The sequence below is a fragment of the Ambystoma mexicanum genome, chromosome 10 (assembly GCF_040938575.1).
Source record: "Ambystoma mexicanum isolate Mex_15411 chromosome 10, UKY_AmexF1_1, whole genome shotgun sequence".
Lineage (NCBI taxonomy): Eukaryota > Metazoa > Chordata > Amphibia > Caudata > Ambystomatidae > Ambystoma > Ambystoma mexicanum.
The window spans coordinates 849,710,764-849,723,867 of record NC_090932.1 but is presented as its reverse complement, the minus strand read 5'-3'; the positions used below and the strand labels follow the sequence as shown (position 1 = coordinate 849,723,867).

Genomic DNA, 13,104 nt, shown 5'->3' with positions numbered 1-13,104 from the left:
CTCAATTTGCAGCTATGAATGCCACAATGGCACATTTTACTTTTTGGCAGGCGTTGGTAGCCGCAGGCATTAACCTGATCATTGTACCCATGTTTATGGGTGTTTGTATTTTGGTGCAGTGATCATATTATTTCATGGATGTTTTAGCACAGATTTGTGCATGTGTTTCTGTTTGGATGTTTTCACCTTATGGCATGTGTGATTTAAATTTGAAACCTTTGCAATATGCGTTTTCCAATGCATTTGAAAAATGTACATCTAGCCACATCTATAGGAGGGTTTTCACTGTGTAACTGAGGTTATAGCTGTGGTTATGTAATTTATCAAATTAAGAATAAAAATGTTTTAATTGTGTTTCTACATGTTCTACAAAGCATTCTTTGGAAGGATTGTGTTGGGGTTTATTGACTGTTATAGGTTGTAATTAAAATGTGTTGGGCATTTTACTTGTTTGCTTTCTACAGTCCTCTTTTTGTGATATTGATTTCTGAAAACTATGAAAGTGACTTTTTGTGGACTTTTGACATTCTGATTGCAGAAGTCAAGAGTGTGCACATGTTCTTTATTTGGCTATTGTGAAGATCTATTCATTATTTGAGCAGCTGAAGGTGAGTGATTGTGTGTTTTTTTATATGTTATGCATATTATGAATTGCTGTATTTCTAAGATAAATTAAGTATGTTTAGTTGTCTGATTTAGTTATTAAGTATTGTCTGGAAAGTAGGGTTTTCCATGTTGTGTAGTTCAGGGTTTTTAGGCGAGTGGTGAAGCAGTATCACATGCTATGCTATGGCTATGTGTGACAATTAAAGGTTGTTTCTCACCTATATTGGATGATGTAATATAAATGGGGGTGTAAAAGAAACCCTAGTGTCAACCAATTAACATAACTCTACCCTTGACAAATATTTCAGCGGTGTATGTGCTTTGTAGTTGGATATTAAGGTATTTTCTATAACCCTATTTTGGTGATGTTCTACTGTGTTAGAAATGTGGAAGTGTTTTAATGTGCCTTTAATTTTGAGAAATTTTACGAGGCAGTGCACCTGATGAATGCTAACTTGGTTATGAAGTTCTACAATGTTCTTTTGCTTATTTGTGGATATTTGCACATTCTGCTAGCTTACTGGGAAAGTTCATTTAAACTAGTTTGTGTGGAGTGAACATTTATTCTCTTGTGAAGTGGTTTGGGAATTGTACTGTGATCCTAGGGCTAGAGTATGCCAGATATTATTAAAGTCTTTTTTTGCATTTCAGGCAAAAATACAGCAGGTAACCTGGTTTCTCAGAAATTATGAAGCAAAGTGAAAAAGGTGAATTCATAGTTACTAAGTGGGTAGGGTCTTATAGTTTGCATTTCAGCTTTTATGCAGTAATGTATAACATGTGTTTGACTTTTTCTATATATGTATGAGTTTGTAAATTACATGGCTTTTGCATATATTTCTCTTAATATGTTCATGCTTTATCATGAATTGTTAGGTTATGAAAGAAATGGGTAATGTAGCGTATTAGATTAGCGTACTTTTTATTTAGGCTTATTATTAAAATAATGTACTGTGCCAACCACAGAAATCACAATCAGGAAAGCGTAATGCCCACTTAGTGAAACTATACTTTTCTCATTGTATTTATGCTTTATGAGCTGCTCAATAGCATCCCACATTACTCAAACACTTAGCGGAGAGGTCTACATGGGGCATTTATTTTATACTGCAGCAGTTCCACTTCCATCTAATGGTTGGTAGTAATTTAGCAATAATAATCAGCAGCCATATTAGGCAGTTTCACACTTTGCTTGGAAATGGTGTGCTTTGGAAGGCATGAACTTATTTGGGCTTCTCATATGTTGTTAAACAATGCACTGACATAGAGATATGTAAAATGAATAGGGGTACATAGTAATGTGTATGATTAAACAAGCAGCAAAGCTCTACCCTTGAAAAATATTGCTGCTGTGTTTGTGCTTTGAATTCGGATAGCAAGCTCTTCACTACGATCCCATATTTGTAACTACTTTTGTGTTAGACTTGTGGATGATTTTTAAATGTGGCCTTAAATATGACACGTCTTATGATGGAGTGCAGCCGATATATGGCAACTTGGTTTTGATGTTGGCAAATATCTTTTTTATTTGTGGTAATTCATGGACCATGTTACAGGGAAAATTCCTTTCAATTGGTAAGTTTCCAGTGACACTTTTTTCTCTTTAGAAGTGGTTTGGGAATTCTACTCTGAAGTTATGGTTACAGTAGGTCAGGTGTTACTGAAGAAATGTTTAGTGTGATGAGGGCCAGAGTATTATTGATGAGGTTCACTGGGGTAGCTTTCTGGGGCTTCCCAGGGCATTTGACCATGTAATCCATAGTAAGAGTGGGGATGGGCATTGGGGGAGAACATACATGCTGATATCTTTTGTTGAGTAGTAGTAGTGCTTCGTTTTCAGGTGAAAGACAGAATAGCGAGTACAGCCATTGGTCCTACGATGCTTGAAGAGGTGTAAACAATTGATTGGCCTACGGTTGTTAAGTATCTTATTTACGCTATATGAGGTGCTGAATAGCATCCCACATTACTCAAGAACTTAGAGGAGAGGTCTACATGTGGCATTGTTTTCTACTGCTGTATTTCCACTCCAATCTAATTGTTGCTAGTAATTTAGGAACAATAATCAGCACCCATATTTGTCAGTTTCGTAATTTGCTTCTAGAGGGTGTGCTTTGGAACGGCTGGAACCCATTTGTGTTTCATGCTACGTAATCTCATATAGTGTTTCACAATGCACTGATACAGGGAGAGGTAAAATGAATAGGGGTGCATAGTAATTTTTGTCATTAAAAAAGAAGCATACCTCTATGGGGTATGGCGGTTGCGGTATTATTGATTAGGTTTGGTAGGGTAGCTTTATGGAGCTGTCCAGGGGACTTGACCCTTCAAACTGTAGTGAGTGGGGCTGGGTAGTGGAGGGAGGAAATACATGCTGATGTGTTTTGTTGAGTAGCAGTAGTAGTGATTAGTTTGAATGTCCCTTTTCGAATCATGGTGGCTAATTTGGAACAGGTTTTTCATGGTTGCCGTAATCCGAAAAGGAACCTAGTCAATTTCCAATGTCTTTTTTTCTGATGTGAAATATGCTCCACTTGAGCACATCCCCCATCAGGAATAAAAAAAACAAAGAAAATGATATGCACCCCAGGCAAATCCCAGGGTGCGAATAACTTTTACACCTGGGGTGATGGGAAGACACAGGGTTTTACGTCCCGTAGCCTTGACTGAGGCCCTTGTTTCACTTGGCCCTACAAAGCCCGGGCTGGTGGGCCATTAAACCTCATCTCTGCCCATCAGCCTTGGTGTAAATGACCATCCCAATTTGTTTTATACAGCTTTTTTGGCAACAAGAAAGCAACAATAATGTGCCATAAGAGAGGATTGTCTGCAGGGAAGTAAACTTGTAGAATGTAATATTTTAAAAAGTAGTGTTGTTAAATCTGTAGATAGAATTCTTGCAGATAATACAACAATACCTATTATCAATAATACTTTTGAAAATCTGCAATTTAAAATAGGAGATGTGCCAATGGAATATATTGATAGGGCCGAGAATGTTTTTTCTTGAAACTAAGAAAAGAAATGTATCAAATGTGTTATTAGCTAGTAAAAAAAAAAGATTTTTAGAAGAAAGGTTAGCCAATGTACTATCAATGTGAAACAGCAGAATAAAGATTTTTTTTTGAAAATTCATCACTCCCAAGTTTTTACAAATCTTTGGAGACGTGTGAAACCAAAATCTAGAAATGTGGTAAATCGTTATTAGCAAAAGAAAAAAGTAGTAGTAACAATTAAAAAAGCTTTTGATATGAAAAGAAAATTATTAATGTTTGTATTGAATAAACTTAAGAAATTACTTAAGGTGACTCCACCATTCTATAAAATATAGAATATATAGAAACAGTTCATGTACTCACACATGACAACCTTTGTGTCGTGTTTGGTGAAGAGTGGAAATACACTTCTTTTTAGATTTAGAAGATTTTTTAATGAAATAATGTTCCCTTATCTATTGATGAGAGTAAACAGTTATGAAGTCTGTAATGGTGTGATTTCTAAAAAAGAAGAAATTGTACAGTGTGATAATACAGAAATTGAAACTGTAGGTCAGTCAAAAATAAAATAAAAGAAGGATAATGAGGTATGGATGTGCAATGTTTTGTGCAATATCGATCAGTTTTCTTTTAAAGTCTTAAAGAGATTTTTGAAAGTTTTGCACAAAAATGATAATGTTCAAAGACAGATCAAGATGCTACAAAGAATAGATGACTGTGAAGGTTGTGAAAAAACAGGACTTTTGGGTCATTCTCTAGCTTGTCTTGATAAAAGTAGATGCAAGTCAGTTTCATCATATACGGATGCTGGCTGCACATTATACTAAAATGAAATATCTTCCAGTTAAACTGTGTGAGTGCAAAACACCTAGTATGTCTCTTGCAGTTTTAAATCAAATACATTTGACTGGAACTGTAGAAAGTTTGGATTTTACAATGCAAATCATAAATATGATAAAATTAAAAGAGTATGTGTATGCAGATGGAACCCTTATAAGAAGTGGAAATGATGAGCCTGTGCTTTCAAAGGACCAGAATGTTCAACAGTATAAAAGTAGTATTGCAATGTTTGAGTTGCCTTCTAGTGAAAGACCTGACGTTGTTTGTGTATCTTGTCGACAAACTGTTCATAAGTCAAGTGCAACAACTGTACATTGAGGAGAACATTAAGCGCACTGTATAAGATGTTTGGAAAGAATTTGATCTATATTTGTTTGTAGAATAACAATTTGACACACGAGAGGGTCTTTATATTTGTAGACACTGTGTTGGGTTTTATAATCAAAGACCAAATCCTCCAAGAAGTGTTTTGAATGACATGGTAGTGCCCGATATCCCTTCAGTGCTTCAAAAATGGAACATATTTGAATTGATTGCATTGCAAACTGTTCATCCTTTCCTGGTTATTGTTACATTGCAAACAAAGATGTTAAATCTGACTAAGAAATCTTTAGTGGAAGGTGTGAGAGACAAAGTTGTGTATTTACCTCTCAATTTTGAAGAAAATCTGAACACTCTAGGAGTGAAGCATGACATTGTAAAGTGAAAAATGCATTGGTGTTTCTACTGGAGCACAATTATGTATACAGAGGTAGTCTGACTGTACCAGACTTGTCTATGCTTGATGTTGAGTCAACAAACAAAACAGTGAAGGTCAGTTCCAGCGTCTATCTGTTGCAGAAGGGTATAGTTTGTATGAACATTAGACTATTCATCCTATACACTCATGAAGTCATGGGTGGCAGTTTAGAATATATCAAATGAAAGCAACGAAACGTGCACCAATCAGTGTATGGGATAATATATTAGAAGCCTGTTGTTTCCCAATACTTTTTCCAACTGGAATAGGAGGAAGATTGGATGATAGGAAAGGTGTGAAACTCTGATTCAGAATATCATTGTACAAGAATGTATTCTGAAGAGTCACGATTCCGCACCAGTGTTGAATACATTTTTCACTTATTGTATGAAAGTGAATTTTTAACATTATGTTACGCTGTTGCTCTTACACTTCAGACCAGAACTAGATTTCAAAATAGTTCTGCATGTGAGATGCTGCAACAGGTGAAAGAATCAAACTATGTTTTAGAGGGTAAACCTAAGAATATTTGTGCTACAATGAGGGGAAACAAGGAATAATTGGTATAGGAGACACTGCGAAATTAGATGCATGATTAGAAACTTGGGCCCTCCAACTTGGTTTGTGACTTTAAGTTGCAATAAGACATAGAACACATGAGACCAGAAGAATTGTGTTTCATGGACACTGGAAGAGTATCGCAGTTCTTTCCTCAGAGATGCTTTGCCATATTATATGTAATAAAGAAAATTGTCCATTAGGCAGTGTGGGGGCATTTCTTTTGGAGGAAAGAGTACCAGGAGTGTGGGGCTCCACATATTCATATGCTGTTGTGAATTAAAGATGCTCCTCAGTTTGGTAAAGAAAGTGATGGCTGTGTGATGGAGTTCATTGGAAAATATGCTACTTGTTGCATTCCTGCTCAGCACGTGAATGCTGATCTATGGAACAAGGTGGAAAGGTTTCAAAGACACTCCTGTGGAAATTACGGTCAGAGAATATACAAAAGTAAAGACAAGTACTACATTCAGTGCAGATTTGGCTTTCCAAGTTCTGTGACATCAGTTCGTCGAATGAATAGTTTAATGCCATCTGTTACTGGTAAATCACCTGAGAAATACCTATCTTTTAAAAAGAGATAAGGAATGCCAATGCATTAATGATTACAATCCTGTCATTGCTCAACTATGGAATGCAAATACTGATGTACAGTTTATTGCTGATGATACAACAGCTGTTTCTCGTTATGTTACAGCATACATGACAAAAGCTGAAAAGAGCAATGCAGCTGAAGTATGGACAGATTTATCAGCAGATTAAAGTCTCAGTCAGAAACTTCTAACCTTTGGTCTGAAGATGATTTCGATAGGGAGTGGGAGATACGAAGCCGCAGATTGGATAACTAGTTTGCCTATTTATGGATGTAGCATTATTATACATTGGTTATGTTTTGGACTAGCTAGCACTAGAAATTGAGTACTGAAGCCTTTGAGTGAAATTGAGCAGTTAGCTGAAGCAGTACCTGACAGTACAGAAATTCTGAAAACCAACATGTTACATATTATCCATTTCGATCTGAGGAGTTGGAGGATCTTTGTTTATATGAAGTAGCACAAGGCTACTCATATCAAAATGTTGAAGCAAACAGTAAAAGAGGATAGTTTAAAGTTCAGGGATGTACTGGTTGTCTAGTTAGACATGAAAAGGCAAGTTTCATTAACCACATAAAACTGTCTTGCCAAACTGCAGAGAAAAAGGAATTATTTTATCTTTATCTTTTGCAGTTGTTCTTCCCATGGCGTGCAGAGGGTGGTCTGCTTGGAAGTTTTGAAACTTTTGTAGAATATTTTTTTTTGTTGCTAAAACGGCTTCATTACACATGTACAAAATGTAACCAGTAATTGGAGTCACCGGAGAATTACCTACATCAAGAAGAACTTTTGGCAGCTGAATTGGCAAAAGAGACTCCTGAAGGAAGTCAAGATTATGCGACAGGAAGTCAACAAGTGATTGGTGAGCCAATTATTCAAACTGATGTTGAGCTTGCCATGAACAAAGTAGAAAGTGCAATGCAACAAAGTAAAGTTGCAGATGTGAATTGTGATGAAACATTTAGTAAACTTAATATATAGCAAAATGAACTTGATTATAAAATTAAAGATAGGTGTCATGACCCTTGCCCCTGGCCCTCACTGGCATATCAGCCTTCCAGTTAGGGCCAGGTCAAAGGCCTTAAAACCTCCTCCAAGACTCTCTTGGAGTCAGTCCTGGCGCCTTTGGTGCCAGGCTCATAACCATCATGAAGACCAACATTAGAATGTGACTATTTACGTGGCACTATTTAACTTGGGGGGCGGGGGGTTCAGCCAACATGGAGGCACACACATAGCTCAGTTAGAAGGAACTGAGCTATGCAGTCTAGTCTTTTGGGTGTGGCAGGCCTGGGACTACTTTACCTGGACTACTTTACCTGAGACAATTTAAACCGCACCCAAACAGCAGAACATGCTTTGCGTTATTCTGCTGGGGACAGCGCAACGCTCACCGTGTCCAGTTCTTTGATGCCAGTTTACCTGAAACGAAGGACCTGCAGAGAGAGAAAGAACACTACAAAACTTACTTGGAACAGTATCCTGTCTTCAATCCATCGCCAACTTCAGTTCCACTTACCTGAAGGTACAAACTCCATCATCCGGCACCGTATGCATCCTGGAATACCATAACCATGAAAGAGGAGCAAGAAAGACAGCATTAGTAAGCGTTTACTCACGTTTCCTCCCGAATGAAGAAAGCCACACAATTCTTACTTGGGTAGTCATCTCCTGGTCAGTATCATTGCTGGAACATTACTGCGCTCGGCGAGGAACATCGCAACCTGCAAGGAGAGAAAAGACACAGGTTAGCAATATAAAAGGCGAAACAGCGCCGCGCATCGCGCATTACTCACCGGACAGCATCGCGCACACCGTGCTTTTGCCTACCAGCCCATGCTCATCTTCAAACTGCATGAAAACAACAAAAATACCTTTCCATACCTGAAAGGAAAGAAGCAAGACATTAGTACTCTAACTAAGAGGAACATAAGAACTGCATATAAAGACTTTAAAGCAGCAAACCTACTGAGTCGCAGCAGGCCTGGATTCCCACAGGGGGGCTTGCACCAGTGAAGTAACTTGGTTGCTGCTCGCCCCCCGCCTCTACGCGCCCCTGCCATGAGGAGCAGGACGGAGAATCCACCTTTTACAATATTAAGACCCATCTTTAACTAGAGGCCTTACCAAGGGACGGGGAGAGGGTTCGAGAGTGCAAATCATCCAACCAGGGCTGGGTGGCATCCCCGTTGGATACCAGGTGAGCATAACAATAGGTTCTTATATGGTTTAGAGCATGACACGCGTGAATGTTCATGTGTTGAATACAAACCTGTGCTGTTGTATGTTAGTGGACAAGCAGGAACGGGTACATCTTTTTTAAATTCATGCAATAAGAGCTATGATCCAAAATGTAATGGATTCCTCTTTGTGGTGTATTTCAACTGCTCCAAAAGGTTTAGCAGCATTTACTGTAGGAGGTGTTACTTTACATCACCCGTTGATGTTACCAGTGGAGCATGACAACAAACTAAAGTATTGCAAACTTGTATCAAGTGCAGCACAAGAAGTAATACCTTGATTCTAGATGAAGTAAGTAGGGTATCTAACTAGATATTAGCTTTTATTCACTTGCGAAAGCAAGAGGTTTTGAAGACCGACTACAGTGTTTTGATTGGAGGTAAACATGTACTTGGTTTTGGAGACCTGTTACAATTAACTCCTGTGAAAGGTCAACAAGTTTTCAAAATGCTGCAATCTAAGGATACTCAAAAAAGTATAGGAAGTATTGGTAATTTTAACATTTGGAATTGTTTTGAATTCCAGGAACTTGCCATCAATATGAGGCGATCTGCAGACTTACAGTATGCATAAATGCTTAATGAGATTCGTACAGGTGTTCTTGAGGAAAACGTGAAAGCAGTCTTAAAGAGAAGACTGATTTCTAACATGTTTGATGCATCTTGCAATCCATCTGATGTCATGTTGCCTCTTAAGAAAAACATTTCTTGTGTTATTTTGATGTGCACACTAGCAGAGTGTAACAAGTTTACCCCTACAATGCTACCATCAGAGAAGCAAAATATTGTGAAGATAATATTGTGTGATGTTTTAGATGGTCATGTAATGCCTTTCGAGTAGGATACAAAAGCAAAAGCTTGATTAGGCCAACTGGAGAATTCAATTTTTTTAAAACTGTGTATCAATGCATGAGTAATGTTAAAGAGAAACTTGAATGTAGGAATTGGTTAGTCAATGGAGCAATGGGATGAGTGATTGCATTTCACACTTTTCCTCACAGTACAAATATTGAACATCTTGGAAGTTAAGTTTGATCATGTAGAAGGAACTCATTTGATTTCTTGGACCCCTGCATGTTGCATGAATTTTAAGGATACCTTTGTGAAAAGTGCACAGTTCCCATTGTGCTCTGCTTATGCAATAAATATTCATTAATTGCAACAGATGACTTTAGAAGCAGCTCTTATTGGCATTGGTCATACAGTGTTTAAGAAGGAATGCCATATGTAGCTTTGGCACGTGTGAAAAGTATACAAGATTTATTTTTAATAAACGTTGATGAAGGAAAAGTGACAGCTAACATTTCTTGCATTGATGAATACAATAGGTTGTGTGTACTGTATGTGCCTCAGCGGAAACTTATTCCTGCAAAGCACTTATCCAGGAAACATAAGGAGTCAGTGAAAGTGCATTCAAATGAAATCAGTCCTTTTATGAATAAAAAACCAACAGACTTTAACAGAGTTGGAGAGTTGCTCAACTATAAAATACTCTCATTGCAGATTTAGTAATGAAACAGGAGTTGAATGCTATTGCAATGCCACTTTGTGTATGTTGTTTCAAATGACTCCCTTGATGCAAGAAGTTGCTTCAACAGAAGACAAGCAGCTATGTTTGGAACTTTCATTTTTTTAAAAATATCTGTAGATTAAAAAAGAACACAGTTTACATTTGTCAATGTCAATCTGAAATTAGTAGGTGTTGTAAGTAGAAATCAACAATTTTCTCAAAATACACAGGAAGAGAGTCAACAATGTCGAATGGCTGTCTTCGATTTATTAGTGAAGGAAACTTAGTGTAAATAGGTGTGTAGGAATTAGATACGAGTGGAATCATATGTGTCCACAATGTAAGAATGAGGTTGTTCTACTCCAGATCTAGGTGAAAGATTTGTGTATGTGCCTATCCCCGATCAGAAAAGTGTAAATGTTTCGGATCTTGTAACTAAAGCATTCCATGACATGCAATGCAGTGACTGTGGTTTTAATTTACAACCAACACTGCAAGATCTAGTTTTTAATAAATATGTTGATTATGTTTCAAATATACTCTGTAGATGGTAAGAAAATTAATATATCAGTAATTAATTTTAAATTTGGCAAGTTGCTGTTAGCAAGAAAACTTTGTGTGCAATTATTTTTCATGAGGGGCATCCATTAAATGTGGACGAAATGGGTGCGTATAGAAGTAGATTGGTTGTTTGTAATGACTCTATAGTCACACACCAAGCTAGATTACCAAAGGGTTTAAATAATGCTTACTTAATGTTGTTAGAAGCAAAGTTTTAAAATATATATGTGAATATAAACACGCATGATAACAGTTTGAAATGGAAGAAACCGGTAATACGCGTTTTAGATAATGTAAGAGATGGATTGTTACTAGGATGTACTTTAAAAACAATACGAAAAGAATGTAGAGGTAATATTCTGAACATTATATAAATGAAAAGAGAACATGGCATTCTGCAATCTTCTACTTCTGTTTTATTGTGTAGAACAGTGTATATGTTAATATGTTCAAGTGTTCCCAATAAGTGCTAGGTTACATAAATGTTGCCATGTGTATGATTTTGAGTGTGAGGGAGTGTAGAAGGGCATGACTGTTTACATATGAAACAAGTAAATAGTAGGTTGCAAACACAAAAACCATATAGTACAATGTTTGAAATATAAACGAGATTGCTAATAAGAGTTTTAGGGAAGAATTTAGATATACTGGGTTTACTTATGTTTATAGGTGGTGAAAATAAGTATGCACACAACGTTTAAAAAAAGTATTCTAATTGAAATTAAAAATGAAAATACCTTACTCAAAGACTTTCAGGCCGATTCATGGAAATAATGTGCGCGGAAAAACCGGCGCACGCGTGCGAAAACGTGCGATTCGCAGTGGCACAGAAAAAAAAATCGCAGAAAATCGCACAGAAAACAGCGCACATCCATTCATGGAAGCACAGGCACGCGCGAAATGTGGGATGTGCGCCGAGAAAGTGCGCGGCGCACGCTGGTGCACAGGTCATCGAACGCCGTGCGATAAGGCCACAGCGAATTCGCACATAGCGCGGCGCACAGAACAAAAGTAGGCGTAACACGCAGAATGGGGAACAACGTGGGCGTCACGGGGGAAGTACAGGAGGCAAGTGCGCAGAACGCCCACACGCTCGCCTACAACACGTATTCATGGAATCGAATAGGGAAAAACAGTGCACGGCCAAAGACGCGCACAGGCCCATACATGTCCGCCACACGAAAGCAGGCGGTAGTGTCCCTGCGCAGGAAAAAAATGTGCGCCAAAGTCCTACACGTGCGAGAAGGCCCACACGCGATCGGGCCTGGGGGAGCGTGTGCGTGTATTTCAGGGGTGCGCGTGAAGTTCCACACGCGATTGTCCTGGGCGCGTGTATTTCAGGGGCTCGCGGGTGTTTTCACACGCGATTGTCCTGGGCGCGTATATTTCAGGGGTGCGCGAGAAGATTCACACGCGATCGGGCCTGGGGGAGCGTGTGTGTGTATTTCAGGGGCTCGCGGGTGTTTTCACACGCGATTGTCCTGGGCGCGTGTATTTCAGGGGTGCGCGAGAAGATTCACACGCGATCGGGCCTGGGGGAGCGTGTGCGTGTATTTCAGGGGCTCGCGGGTGTTTTCACACGCGATTGTCCTGGGTGCGTGTATTCCAGGGGTGCGCGCAAAGTTTTACACGCGTTTTGGCTGGGTGCGTGTATTCCAGTGGTGCGCGAGAAGTTTCACACGCGTATTGGCTGGGTACGCGAATCCATTGGACCAAAGGCCCTTACAGCGCAGGCGCGTCTGTGACGTGAACTGCACGTCCTAGTATCAGCACTTGTAATAGGTCCTTAGCACGTATACGCGGAAGTGACGTTGGACGTGTGGTCCGGTTTAAAAGGTACGTGTAGGACATCATTTTCTTGTACGTGCTTTTCGTGGAGAGCAAGTGGGTGAAATTTGTACTTCTTGTCGGTTCACACGCGAATTACTTCACAGCGTTTCGAGTTCGTACTCGAAGTTACCTCTGTCAGATTTTATTTTTTCTCTTTTTCTCTGGACCTGTTCCCTCAGACAGCGTTCACTTCTCCTGTAGTCCTGTCTCCTCAGACAGCGTACAATTCTTCTTTTGGCGGGGGTGTTGCCAACGCATGCGCGCGCACGTGCGTGTACTTCACGCACTTTTTCCAGGCAGACGGTGAGTTGCGCACCTATTTTCCAACAGTGCTTGCCCCGTGTGTCGCGTACCCCTTCAGAGGTCATTGTAGGCTGCGTGTGACACGCATACGTTCATTATTGTGTTTCTGGGTGCCACAGCATAGTGCGTGTTTTTGTTTACACGCACGCGGTCTACGAGGGGTCGCTTGCACGTCATTTTCTGTTATTGGGGTGCCTGTGCATTGCGTGACCCGTCATCTTTCCCCAGGGGTTCCATTCAGCCTTGCAAGTGCACTAGGGTACGAATACCATCTAGTACCCTACCCCTTTGACCCCCAATTGCCCAGGACAATACTTCCCTGCTACTC

At 39.3% G+C, this 13,104-nt stretch overlaps 1 protein-coding gene across 6 annotated transcripts in view; it reads right to left on the bottom strand.

The window, feature by feature from the left end:
* LOC138491794 (multiple epidermal growth factor-like domains protein 6) overlaps positions 1-13,104 on the bottom strand; it is a 1,495,213-nt gene that overhangs the window by 614,989 nt on the left and 867,120 nt on the right. The gene's annotated exons all lie outside the window — the stretch shown is intronic.